This window comes from Pelodiscus sinensis, chromosome 19 (assembly GCF_052426305.1).
Source record: "Pelodiscus sinensis isolate ZL-2025 chromosome 19, ASM5242630v1, whole genome shotgun sequence".
Taxonomy (NCBI): Eukaryota; Metazoa; Chordata; order Testudines; family Trionychidae; genus Pelodiscus; species Pelodiscus sinensis.
In genome coordinates, this window is record NC_143070.1 from 28,728,795 (window position 1) to 28,743,554 (window position 14,760).

Consider the following 14,760-nt stretch of genomic DNA (forward strand, 5'->3'; position numbering starts at 1 on the left):
GGTATACACCAGCTAGGGACACTTGCCCTGTCCATTCTGGTTAAATGCCATTGATTGACCTTTCCTACATTAAATTATCCAGTTCTTTTTTGGACCTTCTTGTAGATTTCACCTTCGCAACATCCTCTGGCAAGGAGTTCTACTGGGCACAAAAATGCTTCTTTTTTTAACTTGGTTACTTACCAGTTTCGTTCTGTCACCCTGGTTCTTAAGTAGGCGAAAAAATAATTTCTTATTTGCTTTCTGCACCCCTGTCATCATCACATAAACCCCTGTCCCGTCGCCCCTTGCTTGTCCCTTTCCCAAGCTGAGAAGAAGAAGTTTCATGAACTCCTGGGAGCTGCTTTCCAAAGAAGAGGCATTTCCAGCAGAGAAGATGACAAGCCCAATCCCCCTACACAAAGCCCCAGGAAATACCAGTGGAGATTGGGAAAGCTCCCTCTCGGGCAGCGCTACGGAATGGACCCGACTGGCCATCGGGCTGACTAACCCATCAACAGACGAGTCCCCGTGAGACTTCTCAGCCCAAGTGCAGAGACTGTGGAGTCTCCCACTCCCAGCCCAGTGGCAGAGGGGCAGCGCCCTGAGGAGGCGGGTCCTGAGGTGGAGGAGACCTTTGAAGGGAACAGGGACAAGGGAGACGTGAGGTGAGAGGAAGGAGAACAAGTCACCTCTCCTCAAGCGAGACGTGGTGGGAAACTGCCGGTTCCGGTGCAAGCCGAGCTCCAAGGGCTGGTTCCTGCCCCAGTGGCTCCTTGCAGGGCCTGGCTTGACACGCACCAAGAAGTGCCGTGTGTGGCCAGGAGAGAGGGTGTTTACAATCCAGACAATCAATGTTTGCTGCACTTCTCCCTCCCCTCAGCGATGCTAAAGCTCAAGGCCAACTCCCCAGGCCAAGCAGCTGGTGGAGATGTGCATGTCAGAGCCTCTGCCCACTGAGCTGTAGCCTTCTGTGCCTAGGGAGCCAGACACCGCCAGGGCTGGAGGGAAATGGGGACTGGCTGCACTTTGGGAGGCAAAGGTGTTGTCTGGGACCATAGAGTAGAACAGTTTCACCAGGCTCCCTGAGGAAGGCACCATGGCTTAGTTGGCTAAAGCACCTGTCTAGTAAACAGGAGATCCTGGGTTCAACTCCCAGTGGTGCCTTGTGGTGAGCTTTGTTTACTTTTTCCTATGTCTTTCTGGCCTCTGACACTCCAGCACTGGGGCACTTGAGCTCTTCGGCCAGATTCAGACCAGACCGGTTGGAGTCTCTCGTGCTCATCGAGGGGTATTCTGCACTTGCTGCTTTGGGAGCCAGGGTCACATTGCAGAGCTCCCCTGGGGCCGTCCCACGGTGCCACCAGCCCAGCACCAGCTGCTCTCTCTGCCCTCAGCAATGTGACTGCATTTTATACTTCCCCTTCAGTGACAACTGCCCATTCCCCGCCAGCCCCAGCCCCAGCCCCAGCCCCTGTAGCACCTGTTCCTTTCCCCAGGAGCAGCGTGAGCACCAGTGCAGTGCCCTGCTGAGGCTGCGGTTGTGGGAGGCAAGCCCCTGGCTTTGGGAGGGAGACATGATGTCAAGGTATTGAGTTTCACCCATGTCTAGTGTGGGGTGACCCACACTTGGGGGGCAGCTGGAGGTGCCTCCTGAGAACTGATTTTCTGCCCTTCCTGTGTTTCTGGTTCCTTCCAACAGCTCGACTCTGTTATCTAAAAGTTGAGGAATGTGTATTGGGAAGAGGGAATTTCTGTTTTTTCAGTGTCACTAGTGTGGCCTAGTGGACAAAGCATTGGTCTTCTAATCTTGGAATTGTGGGTTCAAGTCCCATCTGAGGCAATTGTTATGACATTTCCTAGTAAGTGCAATTCTTTTTGCCTTCCTTTTTGCCATATTATCTGTTAGATGTTTGAACACTGGAGAAGTGTCCCCTGGAACTGCCATTCCAGGGTTATGAGTTTAATTCTTGAAGGAGCCATTTAGAGACGTCTGAGGCAAATCTGTCAGGGATGGCTCTTGGCCCTGCCATGAGCATGGGGAGTGGACTAGATGACCTCTCAAAGTTCTCTCCAGCTCTATGAAATGGTTTATCTCCTTATAAAGAGCATCTGTGAACACTCTCTTGTGCAAGAAAGTTCTAATGGCTGTTTTAGGCACAAGAAATCCCTCTTGCCTGTGCACACTGCCTTCTTGTGCAAGAAGCCCTCTTGTCCAATGGTTTACTGTACATTTTCTTGCACAAGTATGCACATACAGGGTAAACACTCTGCTAGTTTTTGCACAAGAATGGCCATTCTTGTGCAAAAGGCCTGCAGCATAGACATAGCTGTGCAGTGTGAAAAAACCTCACAATAACAAGCTTAAACCAGCAGGTCCCACTGAGACTTGAACTCAGATTGCAGGATTCAAAGTCCTGAGTGCTGCCCCTTACACCATGGGACCGACACACTAAGCTCTTCATGGGCATTGGGGACACTCAGTTTTCTGGCTGGCCTCTGCACTCCTGGCTTTCCTCCTGCTGCTTCATCCCTCTGGCTATGACTACACGGCACATTTATTTTGGAATAAGCTGGTCTAGAATAGTGATTCCAAAATAGTTTATTTTGAACTAGCACGTCTACACTGCAGGGAAACCTCAGAATAGTCTGAGGCAGGCTCCCCAGTGTAGACAACCTGTCTCAGAAGAATAAGTTAGTATGTCCACAAGAAGGGGCTAGTTCAAACTAGCAGCAGTGGCGCATCTACACAGACCTTATTTTGAAATAGCTAATTTGGAACAGGCGTTATTCTTTGTAGAATGAGGTTTGCAGAAGTCGGAATAAGCCGTCTGATACTTCAGAATTATTTCAAACTAACGGAATTGCTGTGTAGACTCTTGCATTGTTATTGTGGAATAACGGCCATTGTTCCAAAAGAACTTTTGTGTGTGGACAGAACCTGCACAGCCCAAGAAATGTGATTGGCAGCTCCTCCCCACCATTGCAGTGCAGGGTTCTGAAGACATGGACCCAAGGTAACCACCTTGGTTGTCGTCTGCTAAGGCCAGGCTGGAGGGAAAAGAACAGCTCCTTTGAGCTAGAGTTGAACCAGCAACCCAAGGATCACTTGCCAAACACACACTCCAGTCCTCCGCTCTGCCAGCTGAGCTATCAAAGGGTACCTGAGTGCTCTTTTTTTGTCCAGGTTGTCCTTTCTGCAAGTCTCAGGGCAACTGCTCCCCCAAGTATATGGCATTGCTGATGAGGGGCAGAGGAGCACAGGGGCTGTCACAGGTACTTCACATGCAGACAGACCCCCTGAGTGAAACCTGAGCTAGATCCATCCATGTCACAGCAAAAGGAAGAAAGTTGGGTTCTTCTCATGTGTCTTCTTTGTTCCAGAGTCTCTAGGGGTGTGGAAGGGTCAGGTCCACAAAAAAACAAATCAATTGAATGAACCTTGGTCTAGAAACACCCCTGAGGGTTTCCTTCTATCTTTGTCCTGGAAAGCTCATCTGTAACAATGTGGTTTCTCTGTAACCCTGTTGGAAGGCCTGTAGCTATTCAGTAGGTCTAAACTAAAGCCTTCTTCTGCAGCCAGACTCAAGAGCAGCAGCAATTAGTTGTATAGCCTGGAGTCACTTACTCACATTCCAGCTAAATGACACTGAAATAGTGTCAGACTAGGCTGTGAGAAGGGGATCCTGTCCTAATGGCACCCACTGGTACCAGATAAGAAACAGATCTCAAGATGGGTAGAGAAAACTTAGTTAAACACCGTTTTGTCTGGCAAGAAACTGCTTATCAATAGTTGTGTTTGTGCAATGGGCATTCTATGATTCTTGTCCTCCCTTTCCCATTGTTTGTCTGGGTGGTTGCTGTCTGGTTTGGATCTGTTTCTGTCTGCTGTATAATTAATTTTGCTAGATGTAAATCAACTAAGGTGGTGGAGTATGATTGGTTAGGTAAATCACAAAAGTATCTTATGACTGGTTAGCAAAATTATACTAAAATAATTGGTTAAGATATTGCTAAGCAGGACTCAATTTTCACTATATAAACTGGGGTCCAAGAAGGAGACCAGCAAGAAGAACTTGCCTGTGAAAGAGCCTTTGACCAGAGCTTCCAGGACACCTCTGCACAACCCTGAGTAAGGCAACAAGGGACCCAAGCCCTGAGACCCCCAGCTCAGAATAGAACATGCCTGTCCCATCAGAGAGGACACTTCAAGAACCTGTGTTTCTATAGGGCTTTGAACTAAAGAGCTGCTGTATGTTAAACAAACACAGTGACCACTACACCACAGAGGCTTTTCCTCCTTCAATTTAAACTTGGGACAATATTCTGTTACTAACTCTTTAGCCAACTCAGATTGCTGCGGGGGAAGGAATTCGCTCTTGTTAATTCTGTGCCCTCAGGAAGGGACCAAACCCCCTCCCCCATCCCAGAGACTCCAACCCAAACCCTGAGACCCAAACCCTGCCCTGGGGGAGCTCTGCAGCAAGTGCAGAATCCCAAGGCAGCAAGTGCAGAATTCCCCTTGGTGAGCGCAAGAGGCTCCGACAAGCCTGGTCTGAATCCAGCTGAAAGGCTGGACGGCCCCGCTGCTAGAGTGTCAGAGCCCCTGTCAACCAGCCCTGTGTTTGTCCCGTCTCTTTCAAGGAAGGGCAGGGCAGGGCCCACACACCCACCAGGAGTCTCAGGCACGTCTCTCACACCCAGCTGACCATGGAGCAGGTCTCTGTGGCCCGTGTGTGGTACCCAGGGGCTCTCTCCTATGAGCCCCCCCGAGGGGAGTCTCACACAGAGGTCTTGGGATCACAAGCTTCCTGACACTCTCATCATGCAACAGGGGCAGGTCCAGCCTGTTCTGTATAAGCTGCTCTGGAAATCAGCTAAAGTGACTCCGTTGGGATTTGAACCCACAACCTCAGAATGACTAGTCTAGCTCACACTAATGGCTACAGCTTAGAAACCCAAGACCCTGACTATTGCACTGTAGTTCACAGAAACCCTCATCTCTTCACTCTGCTTTGCAGCAGGGCAATTGCTGGGCTAGAATAAAGGGAAAAGCTGAGCCAGAGGAACACACGCTCCCCCTCCCACACTCAGACCCCCTATACCCAGCCTCCTGCCCAGAGCCTCAGCTGTGGCTTAAACCTGGTTCCAGAGAGAAGAGGCCAATGCAAACAGCCCCATGGCAGTGAGGGAGTCAGCACGTCGGTGGGTGGGGCAGGGAGCTGGGGGCAGATCTTGGCTCTAACTCACTAGGCGACCTTGGCCTGTTCAGTGAATCTCTCCCTGTCTCCATGGCCCTGTCTGTACAGCAGGGACAGCAACACTCACAGCCCCACAGGAGGGGGCTGGTTTAATGCTTCACCCACGGCCCAGCAATGAGCCCCCAAGCTCCTCCTGTGCTCGAGGAGCCAGGTTTGCTGTGTGAATTCTGTGGGGCAGGTGCTGTCAGGCCTGGGCACTGGGATAATTTACCAGTTTCCCCAGCCCTCTGACACTGCTAAGATCAGGGCTGAGGTGGCTGAGTGGTTCAGGTTTTTGAGTAGAAACCAATAGACTAAGCAGGTCCACAAAATCCACTAGTTCTGCTGCCCCAGAAAAGTAAATGTGAACCTCAGTCCTGCCCGTCCCTTCCCCTCATGCCATGGGGGCTGGAACGCCAGAGGAGTGAGGTGTCTGAGTTGGGGGCCACATCAGAGAGGGCCGGGAGCCTTTGGAAAAGGTTTTTTTTGTTTCTCACTTTTGTGGCCCCCAATTTTTCTGTGGGTCAGTGGCCCCCAACCCAAAAAAGGGTCCCCTCCCCTGCCATAAATAAAGCAACATTGAAACCTTGTGTGCTGGCCGTAATGTTTTTCCTTTCTTTAAAATGAAGTTTGATCAACTAACATGAGACAGTTCAAACGCTTAATCATTTAATGATTTAAATTAAACTGTTCTCCCCAGCTGCAGCCCTAGCAAAATGGCTGGGGTGTGATTATGTCATTAGTGGCGAGTGTCCATTAGTAACCAAGAGTCCATGGAAAGGTTTGGGGAGGGCAGGAGCTCAGCAAAGGGGTGGGGTCTTGGGGAAGGGACGGGATAGATCCTGGCTTGCCCTGACATTTAAAAGGTGACCTTGGGGGCATGTGGCTCCCTGAGCAGCCTCTGATGTTCCCTAGAGCCAGCCCCAGAACCAGCCCTGAGTGAGGGGGGCAGAGGGGAAGCAGCTCACACATGCCAAGGGGCTGGCCAGGGGCAGGACATGAGCCTGCAAGGCAGCAGTGACATCACAAGGGCCTTGTGCAGCACCTCAGCTCATTGGTTGGGAGGCTGTGACCTCACAGAGGGACCATGGCAACAGCCAGGTGGGACAGGCTGCAGGGCTGGGGCATCTCAGAGACCCCCATGGCCTGGCTGCCTGGAGTCTCCTTTGTGAGGTTTCCCCTTGAGGGCAGAAGGGATTGAGGGTCCCATCTGGGAGTGTCTCTGTGGAGATTTCCCCTTTCCCCAGGCTGCAGTGGGAGGGGCTGGGGCAGGCAGGGGTACAGGAGGGGCTGGCACTGAACTGAAGAGAGATCTGGGAGAAGCAAGAGGAAAGGCTGCAAACACCCAATGAGGTGGGGATTTGAACCCATGCATGCAGAGCACAATGGATTAGCAGTCCATCGCCTTAACCACTCGGCTACCTCATCTGAGCAGTTGGGGTTTGTTACCAATTACCCAAAGCCGTCACTGCCAGGAACCTTTGTGTCACTCACAGGCTGGCTGGGGACACCCAGGCCTGGAAGGTTTTGGCTTTTCACAATGTTCCCTGGGCTGTTGTACAAAGCTCAGCGCTGGTAACAAACCCAAACACCCCCTAGCTACTGAGGGGGAAATCTCGCTCCCCTGGGGTACAGAGCCCCCAGAAGGGTTCGAGGCCGGAGGTCAAATCAGTGAGGCAGGAAAGAAACCTAAAAGGGAAAACTTTATGATGCATGCATGCAGGCTGTCACTTCCAAGAGTGAAGCAGCAGCCCTGACAGACAGATTCAGGTATCCTATATACAGAATGCTTAGACAGTTCATTGTGGATTGTTCTTCTTTAACATATCAAAGTCTCAGCAGAAGTACTCTGAGACTTCTGTTCACCCCAGGAGTGCTAGAAGTAAGTTTTTACAGTACACAAAGCCACATGAGAACTTGAGTGGAGGAGTCTACAAGGCAAACCGTGACAAAGATAAGGGTTTACATGACAAATTGTGACAGACTAAGAGTATCCATGAATTTGAGATAGGCATTGTAAGGGTCTTGATTAGAGTTAATTTGATTTCTCTCTGTTACAGGGAGAGAGGCCTGAAAAACTTTTAACCCTTACAGCAGTTTTCTTTCAGAGAGTTTTGATTTCCTGCACAGTCCCCCCTTAGACACAATTGGAGTTATTTGATTTTCTCCCACAATTCCCCCCTTTAATACTCCTATTGGAGTATTACTCAAAGTTATTCTAGACATTCTTAGGTATTCTTCTTTTGCTGGGATGAATTCTTATCTTAGAGGGAGGTTTTCTTTATCAGTTGGGTAAATGATCCACTGCCCATTCAACCCCAGATCTTTACCAGTGCCAATTTTGCTTTCAAAACACAATGGAAACATAGTTCCTGATGGATCTAATGCTTGAGTTAGGGGAATTCCTGAGGCAATCAGCTTTTTATGCCAAATCTGCCGGTTCCCCCCCATGACTATGTACTTCTGGCACAGTGTTATCATTCTGGGCATCTACCCACTCCCGCTCTCCTGTAGAGTACTGACTACCAGTAGATCTGAATTTTAGGGGTCTGGTCCACAGGGAGGCAGGAGTTGGGATAAACTGTAATGGTAAAAGGCCTTCAGAGCCTATTATAAGCTGTTCACATATCCAACAGTCACTTGTATTGGTGAGGGACAAACCTTCTGCAGGGCTTCCCAATAAGGGTGAGGAAAGTTATATACTAAGGCTATTCTGACTACTAAAAGAAGGAAAACAATCCCCATCTTATAGTATCTTAAGTCTCTAAAGTAGAAGGATAATAATAATATAGTAATTATCTAGCACCTAGCAAAGCAGTCTCTTTAACTAAGCTTAATCAGTTAGTATTGTTTGGCTTGCCTCTGCAGGCACTCTTCAAGATTTCATAGTCTCTTAGTTCACTCAATACTGGAATGGATTCCCCTTTGAGAGCTACGGGGCGCCTGGCTCACCTGTAGGTCTTTGCTGGTACAGTCCTACCTCTCAGGTTGTACCTCGAAGCTCCTGGTGGAGGCCGGTTTGGAAACAGTCTGGTTTGAGAGTCTGCCGCCTCGGTCCGCTGAACCTCGTCCTCAGGTGATTCCTCCAGGGAGGGGTCCTGGGTGACGGGGTCAATCAGCTCTGTTGGATCTGCAGTTCGGCGTACATGACTTGCGTGGATCCACGAGGGGCCCTCCTTCACTTTTACTGCTGTGTGGGTGATGAACAGCACTTGGAACGGTCCTTTCTACCGGGCTGTCAGGGAATTCTTTCTGCGATGTTCCTTCACCAACACGTAGTCGCCTGGTTGGATGTTGTGGCATGGCACATCCGTAGGTGCTGGGAGGGCTTCCTTTACCTGCAGGTGCAAGCTTTCCTAACCGTCATTTTATGTCTAGGTTTCTTCTTTCTGTGTGGCCGCTAGCCTGTGGGTCTCCTGCAACATTAAACTGCTTACAAATCACACATGAATTAGATATTCTTGAGACAGCTTCTAGGTGCACGCCTGGGGCGTACCATTGTTTTGGGATTTGTGAGGCCAATCTGTGAGGCCACCCCCCTTTTGCTCATGTGTGTCATTTGATGAGACACCTGAGCAAGCTGCCATGTGAGAGATTTTTGGGGCGACTGGGCAGCCATCAGGTGCACCCATTATCCCAGCTGGGGATAAGGAGCAGCCTGCTTTCTCCCAAAGGTTTTTCTCTGCAGGTTGAGTAGCTTGCTGTAGTTCTATCAGGTTCTGCAAAGAAACAGGGAGAGAAAGAGAGACCAGAATCTGAAAGGGAGCCAGAGGTCCATGTGCTGCTGCATGTCTGGCCGCTGCATCAGCACTCCCATTACCCAGAGAAACAGGATCAGTGGCACCTGTGTGGGCCGGGCAATGGGTAATAGAGAGGGATGTGGGTAGCTGAATAGCATCAAGGAGTTGGGAGATAAGGGGACCATGAGAGATAGCAGAGCCAGAAGAGGTAAGGAAACCTCGTTGTTTCCAAATTTGTCCTGTGGCATGACAGACAGAGAAAGCATACTTTGAATCAGTATAAATAGCAGCAGACTGTCCGGAAGCTAAAAGGCAAGCACGAATTAAAGCAATGAGCTCAGCAGACTGAGCTGATTTTGATTCCTGGAAGAGAAAAGGCCTCTAAAACATCATTATCTGAGACCACTGCATATCCAGCCTCTACTTTACCAACTGAATTTCTTTTACATGAGCCATCAGTGTACAATACAAGATCTGCATTTTCCAGTGGTTGATCAGACAAATTGTTGGGGAGGTTTTACACAGTGCTCAAGCAGTTCTTCACAGTTATGGGTATGTGCTTTACCATTAGAGGGTAAAGGAGAAAAAGTAGCTGGGTTAAGTACATTACATCTTTGAATTACCACATTTGGGAAGAGAGGATAACATTCTTATACAGGGTTTGTCTCTGAACAGATAGGTGCTGAGTGCGGTGTCACTGTAAGAGAGCAGAGACAGCATTAGAGACCTGTAAGATAATGCTGTGGCCTAATGTGACAGGTTGGGCCTTTTTAAAGTAATTCAGCAGCAGCTGCAACAGCCTTCAGACAAAGTGGGAACCCACGGGCTACTGAGTCCAGTGTTGCAGAAAAATAAGCTACTGGACGAGGTGTGTGTCCAAGGGGTTGACAGAGAGCTCCAGCTGCAATTCCATCCTGTTCATGACAAAACAGAGTAAAAGGCTTGCTATATTTAGGTAAGCCCACTGTGCAGAAGAGTTTTAAGGGAAAGGAAAGCAGATTCACATTCTGGGGACCAGGTCACTGGGTCAGGAGCTAAGTCTAAGAGTAGAATAGTAAGGGGTCTGGTGAGTCCAGAAAAATTAGGAATCCATTGTCTGCAATATCCTGCAGTACCCAGAAATTTGTATACCTGACTTTGGTGAAAGGGTGAGGAATGAAAAAAAACTTGTGAGATTCACTCAGGTGTTAACTGGCGGCCATCTCCTGAAAGTAAATGTCCTAAGTACTGAACTCTTTGTTTTACAAACTACAATTTGGCTTTGGAAGCCTTGTGACCCTTATTAGCAAGACACTTTAACACATAGGAGGTATCAGTTTTTTACATCTTTCCTCAGTTTCACTAGCAATTAGCACATCATCAACATACTGAACTAACACAGAACTGCAGGGAAGAGAGATAGAATTAAGGTCAGCTTTTTAAAAACTGAGAAAACAGAGTAGGGCTTTTACAATAACTTTACAAAAACATGTCCAGGTTAATTGATGACTCTGAAAGGAAAAGGTAAAGAGAAATTGGGAATTCTTATGCACTGGAATAGAAAAGAAGGCAGAACATAAATCTATTACAGAAAACCAGGTTAGGTACTACTGGAAATCTAGGGATTACAAACTTATTAATGGCTCTTAAGTCTTCTACAAATCTATAGATTTGCCTTTTCACAGGTAGTATAGGTGTATTACATGGTGAAGTTGTATAAACAAGTATCCCTTGTTTAAGGAGGGAGAGATTACAGGCTTAATGCCCTCTTGTGCCTCCCTAGCCAATAGATACAGGGCTATCCTTGGGAAAGGCTTGTTGTGTCTGTATGTTATTTGCACTGGTGTTGCAGAGGCTAGCAACCCCACTTCATTCACATGGGCTGCCCACAATGTCTCTGGGACATCTGAGAGGTCCAGGAGGGGTGTATGTCCTGAGGTCTCATTAGATTCCTCTGAGAGTAGTAATGCCATCAAATTTGGAGCCTGATAGGGGGGGAAGGTCAACAAATATCCCTTCCTCTCTACAGAGAAGGTTTGCACCCAATTTACACAACAAGTCATGTCCCATAAGGTTTACAAGAGAACAGGGAGATAACAGGAAAGAATGTTCAGCTGACAAGGGTCCAAAGCGGGTGGGGGTGCAGATGGCACATCTGGGGAATCAAGCTGTTTCTTTAGAGTAGCCAATTCTTGCTGCAGCTTTTCAATAGAATCTTTTTTTGCTAGCCATAATGCTCTGATTATTTTTTTTTACTGCCACATCCTCCCAGAGGCACCAATATTCCATCTGGTTAGGATGTTTTTCCTCGAGGAAAACTCTAAGATAAGCAAGCTTTTGTAAGTCAAAGTTCTAGTTGCCATTTATTCTGGGAATTCCCCTGAGTATAGCCATTCCAAATGCTCAATAATTCCTTAAGTCTCCTTAGTTTCAAACCTGCAGGCAATACCTAGCTGACTGATCATCTGAGACAAGGGAGTCCCAGGCTGTGAGAAACCTTTTCCCTCAGTAGGAGACAGACTTGAGGGAGCAATCTTATCCATGTTAGCACTGTCTTGTCCAAGGACAGCGCAGGAGCCCAACAGTACTACCCTCTCCAAGGATAGTACAGGCGTCCAGCAACACTACCCTCTCCAAGGATAGTGTGGGAGTCCACACAAACTGTCAGCTTCACTCACACTCCTTATGTGCCGGGGGAAACCGCCCTTGCTTTCAGCAGCTGTGCAGTGACACTGACAGCACTGGTGCGGCTGCAGTCCCACTCCGGACTTCACTCACTCAAAACCATGCGCTTGGACTCGCCACCAATCAGTCAGCAACAACAACAACAAAATCCAACCCCTATTTGGCTATACCCAGTGTTTTCGTTTTAAATTTCCCTCAAGCCTCTTAACAAAAAATTTTAAGTAAAAGATGACTCTTACCGCCAGCCGGTCCAGCTGGTGACGAGAACAGGGAGGCGGACTGGGGGATTTTAAATGGATCCCTTACCCTCCAGATGCGCGCTGTAGTCCGTTCCCATTCCTCGTCACCAGCCTTTCCAACTGGAGTTCCAAGCCATCCCACTTCTGACACCAAATTGAGGGGGAAATCTCGCTCCCCTGGGGTACAGAGTCCCCAGAAGGGTCCGAGGCCGGAGGTCAAATCAGTGAGGCAGGAGAGAAACCTAGAAGAGAAAACTTTATGATGCATGCATGCAGGCTGTCACTTCCAAGAGTGAAGCAGCAGCCCTGACAGACAGATTCAAGTATCCTATATACAGAATGCTTAGACAGTTCAGTTGTGGATTGTTCTTCTTTAACATATCAAAGTCTCAGCAGAAGTACTCTGAGACTTCTGTTCACCCCAGGAGTGCTAGAAGTAAGTTTTTACAGTACACAAAGTCACATGAGAACTTGAGTGGAGGAGTCTACAAGGCAAACCGTGACAAAGATAAGGGTTTACATGACAAATTGTGACAGACTAGGAGTCTCCATGAATTTGAGATAGTCATTTGTAAGGGTCTTTGATTAGAGCTAATTTGATTTCACTCTGTTACAGGGAGAGAGGCCTGGAAAACTTTTTAACCCTTACAGCAGTTTTCTTTTAGAAAGTTATGATTTCTGCACAGTCCCCCCTTAGACACAATTGGAGTTATTTGATTTTCCCCACACCAGCAGATCCAGAGATGCCATTATTCCCCTTTATTCGGCTCTGGTGAGGCCATATCTGGAGTAGTGTGTCCAGTTCTGGGCCCCCCACTACAAAAAGGATGTGGACGCATTGGAGAGGATCCAGTGGAGGGCAACCAAAATGATTAGGGGGCTGGAGCATATGACTTATGAGGAGAGGCTGAGGGAGTTGGGTCTGTTTAGTCTGCAGAAGCGAAGAGTGAGGGGGGATTTGATAGCAGCCTTCAACTTCCTGAAGGGAGGTTCCAAAGAGGATGGAGAGAGGCTGTTCTCAGTAGTGACAGATGGCAGAACAAGGAGCAATGGTCTCAAGTTGTGGGGGAGAGGTCCAGGTTGGATATTAGGAAAAACTATTTCACTAGGAGGGTAGTGAAACACTGGAATGGGTTCTCTAGGGAAGTAGTGGAGTCTCCATCCCTAGAGGTGTTTAAGTCTCGGCTTGACAAAGCCTTGGCTGGGTTGATTTAGATGGGATTGGTCCTGCCTAGGATTCTTCCAGTTCTAGGATTCTATGATAAGGGGATGGTTTGATGAGATAACATGATCTTGGTAACTAATTGACCATTCATTATCAGTAGGAAATAGGAAAATGGAGGGATGATAGGAGTTACTATAGAGAACTTTCTGGGTGTCTGGCTGATGAGTCTTGCCCACATGCTCAGAGTTTAGCTGATCGCCATATTTGGGGTCGGGAAGGAATTTTCCTCTAGGGTAGATTGGCACAGATCACAGCTGGAGGATTCTCTGCATATTGGGGCCTTCAAAGTATTTGAAGGCTTCAATATCTGAGATATAGGTGAGAGGATTATTCTAAGAGGGGTGGGTGAGATTCTGTGGCCTGCACTGTGCAGGGGGTCAGACTAGATGATCATAATGGTCCCTTCTGACCTTAAAGTCTATGAGTTTATGAGACTAGCAAGATTTTGCACAAAAGCAACCACTTTTGTGCAAAAATTTGCCAGCTGTCTACACTGGCCACTTGAATTTGTGCAAGAACACAGACTTTGTAATGTACACAATCAGTGCTTCTTGCGCAAATACTATGATGCTCTCACTCAGGGATAAGCCCTCTTGCACAAGACGGCCAGTGTAGACAGGCACTTAATTTTTTGCTCAAAAAAGCCCCAATGGTGAAAATGGCCACCGGAGCTTTTTTGTGCAAAATCGTGTATAGACTGACCACGGATGCTTTTGCACAAAAGCACTTTTGAGCAAAGGATCCGTGCCAATCTAGACGCTTTTTTTCCGCAAATGCTTTTAACAGAAAAACTTTTCCGCTAAAAGCATTTGTGGAAAATCATGCTAGTCTAGACACAGCCCTGGTGTTTGACCACCCAGACAGTCCACACCATTGAACTAAATGGAAGGCCCTGCCCTCTACATATCCATCCGTGTGCATAACAGTCCCTTGCTGGGCTACCCTGACCATTCACAGGACTTGGCACTACAGCACTTCGGCAATGACGGGTAACCTAACATGGGATCCTGAGTGGCATGGAGGAAGTAAGTACCTAGAGGAGGGTTTACTGGCCCTGCAGGCAGAGATTGAGGAGTTGGTGGACGGTGCCCAAAGGCATATCAGGATTGGCCGTCTGAGGTACACACACATAGGGAAAACCGTGGACCATGCCATAACACCTTACTCTGAAACACTCAACCAGGAAGTAGAGGTCAAATCTATAATCACGGGCAGTGCCTTTACTGGTGACAAAATATCTTGGGGATGGATTTGAGTAGTGTTTTGCCAAATCATGTGGCGAGTTTTGATTATAACATTTATAATAGTACTGGTGCTGTACCAGCACTTCTAAAGTAAATTAAAAACCCTGAAATTGTACTTAACCTGGTGGGTTAAAGAGCCCTAAGATCAAGAGGAGGGAACTGTAGGGGTAAACTGAGGCAGTCCATGGTATCTTGCTGAGAAATGAGAACTCAAATCTTAAATCATTAGGCCAGGCCTGGGAAGCACACAGACAGTAGCTACCATGACCCTTGGCAACCACATTGCAAGTGGGCTTCACTTTGATAAGGCTCGTACCAAACAACTCTGCAGGATTGTTTTTCACTGTCTTCTTTATTCCTAGAAAATAAGCCTGGGTCCCTAAGACTGCGCTAACCCAAGGCAATATCACCCCTGCAGCAGCTGCATTA

General features: G+C 48.0%; 1 protein-coding gene and 2 non-coding genes across 3 annotated transcripts in view; 1 reads left to right on the plus strand and 2 right to left on the minus strand.

The window, feature by feature from the left end:
- LOC142821621 (zinc finger protein RFP-like) overlaps positions 1-14,760 on the minus strand; it is a 411,497-nt gene that overhangs the window by 342,291 nt on the left and 54,446 nt on the right. The gene's annotated exons all lie outside the window — the stretch shown is intronic.
- Positions 1,073-1,146, plus strand: TRNAT-AGU (transfer RNA threonine (anticodon AGU)). The gene has a single exon. It is a non-coding gene; the product is annotated as a tRNA-Thr (tRNA).
- TRNAQ-UUG (transfer RNA glutamine (anticodon UUG)) lies at positions 2,354-2,425 on the minus strand. Its single transcript has one exon. It is a non-coding gene; the product is annotated as a tRNA-Gln (tRNA).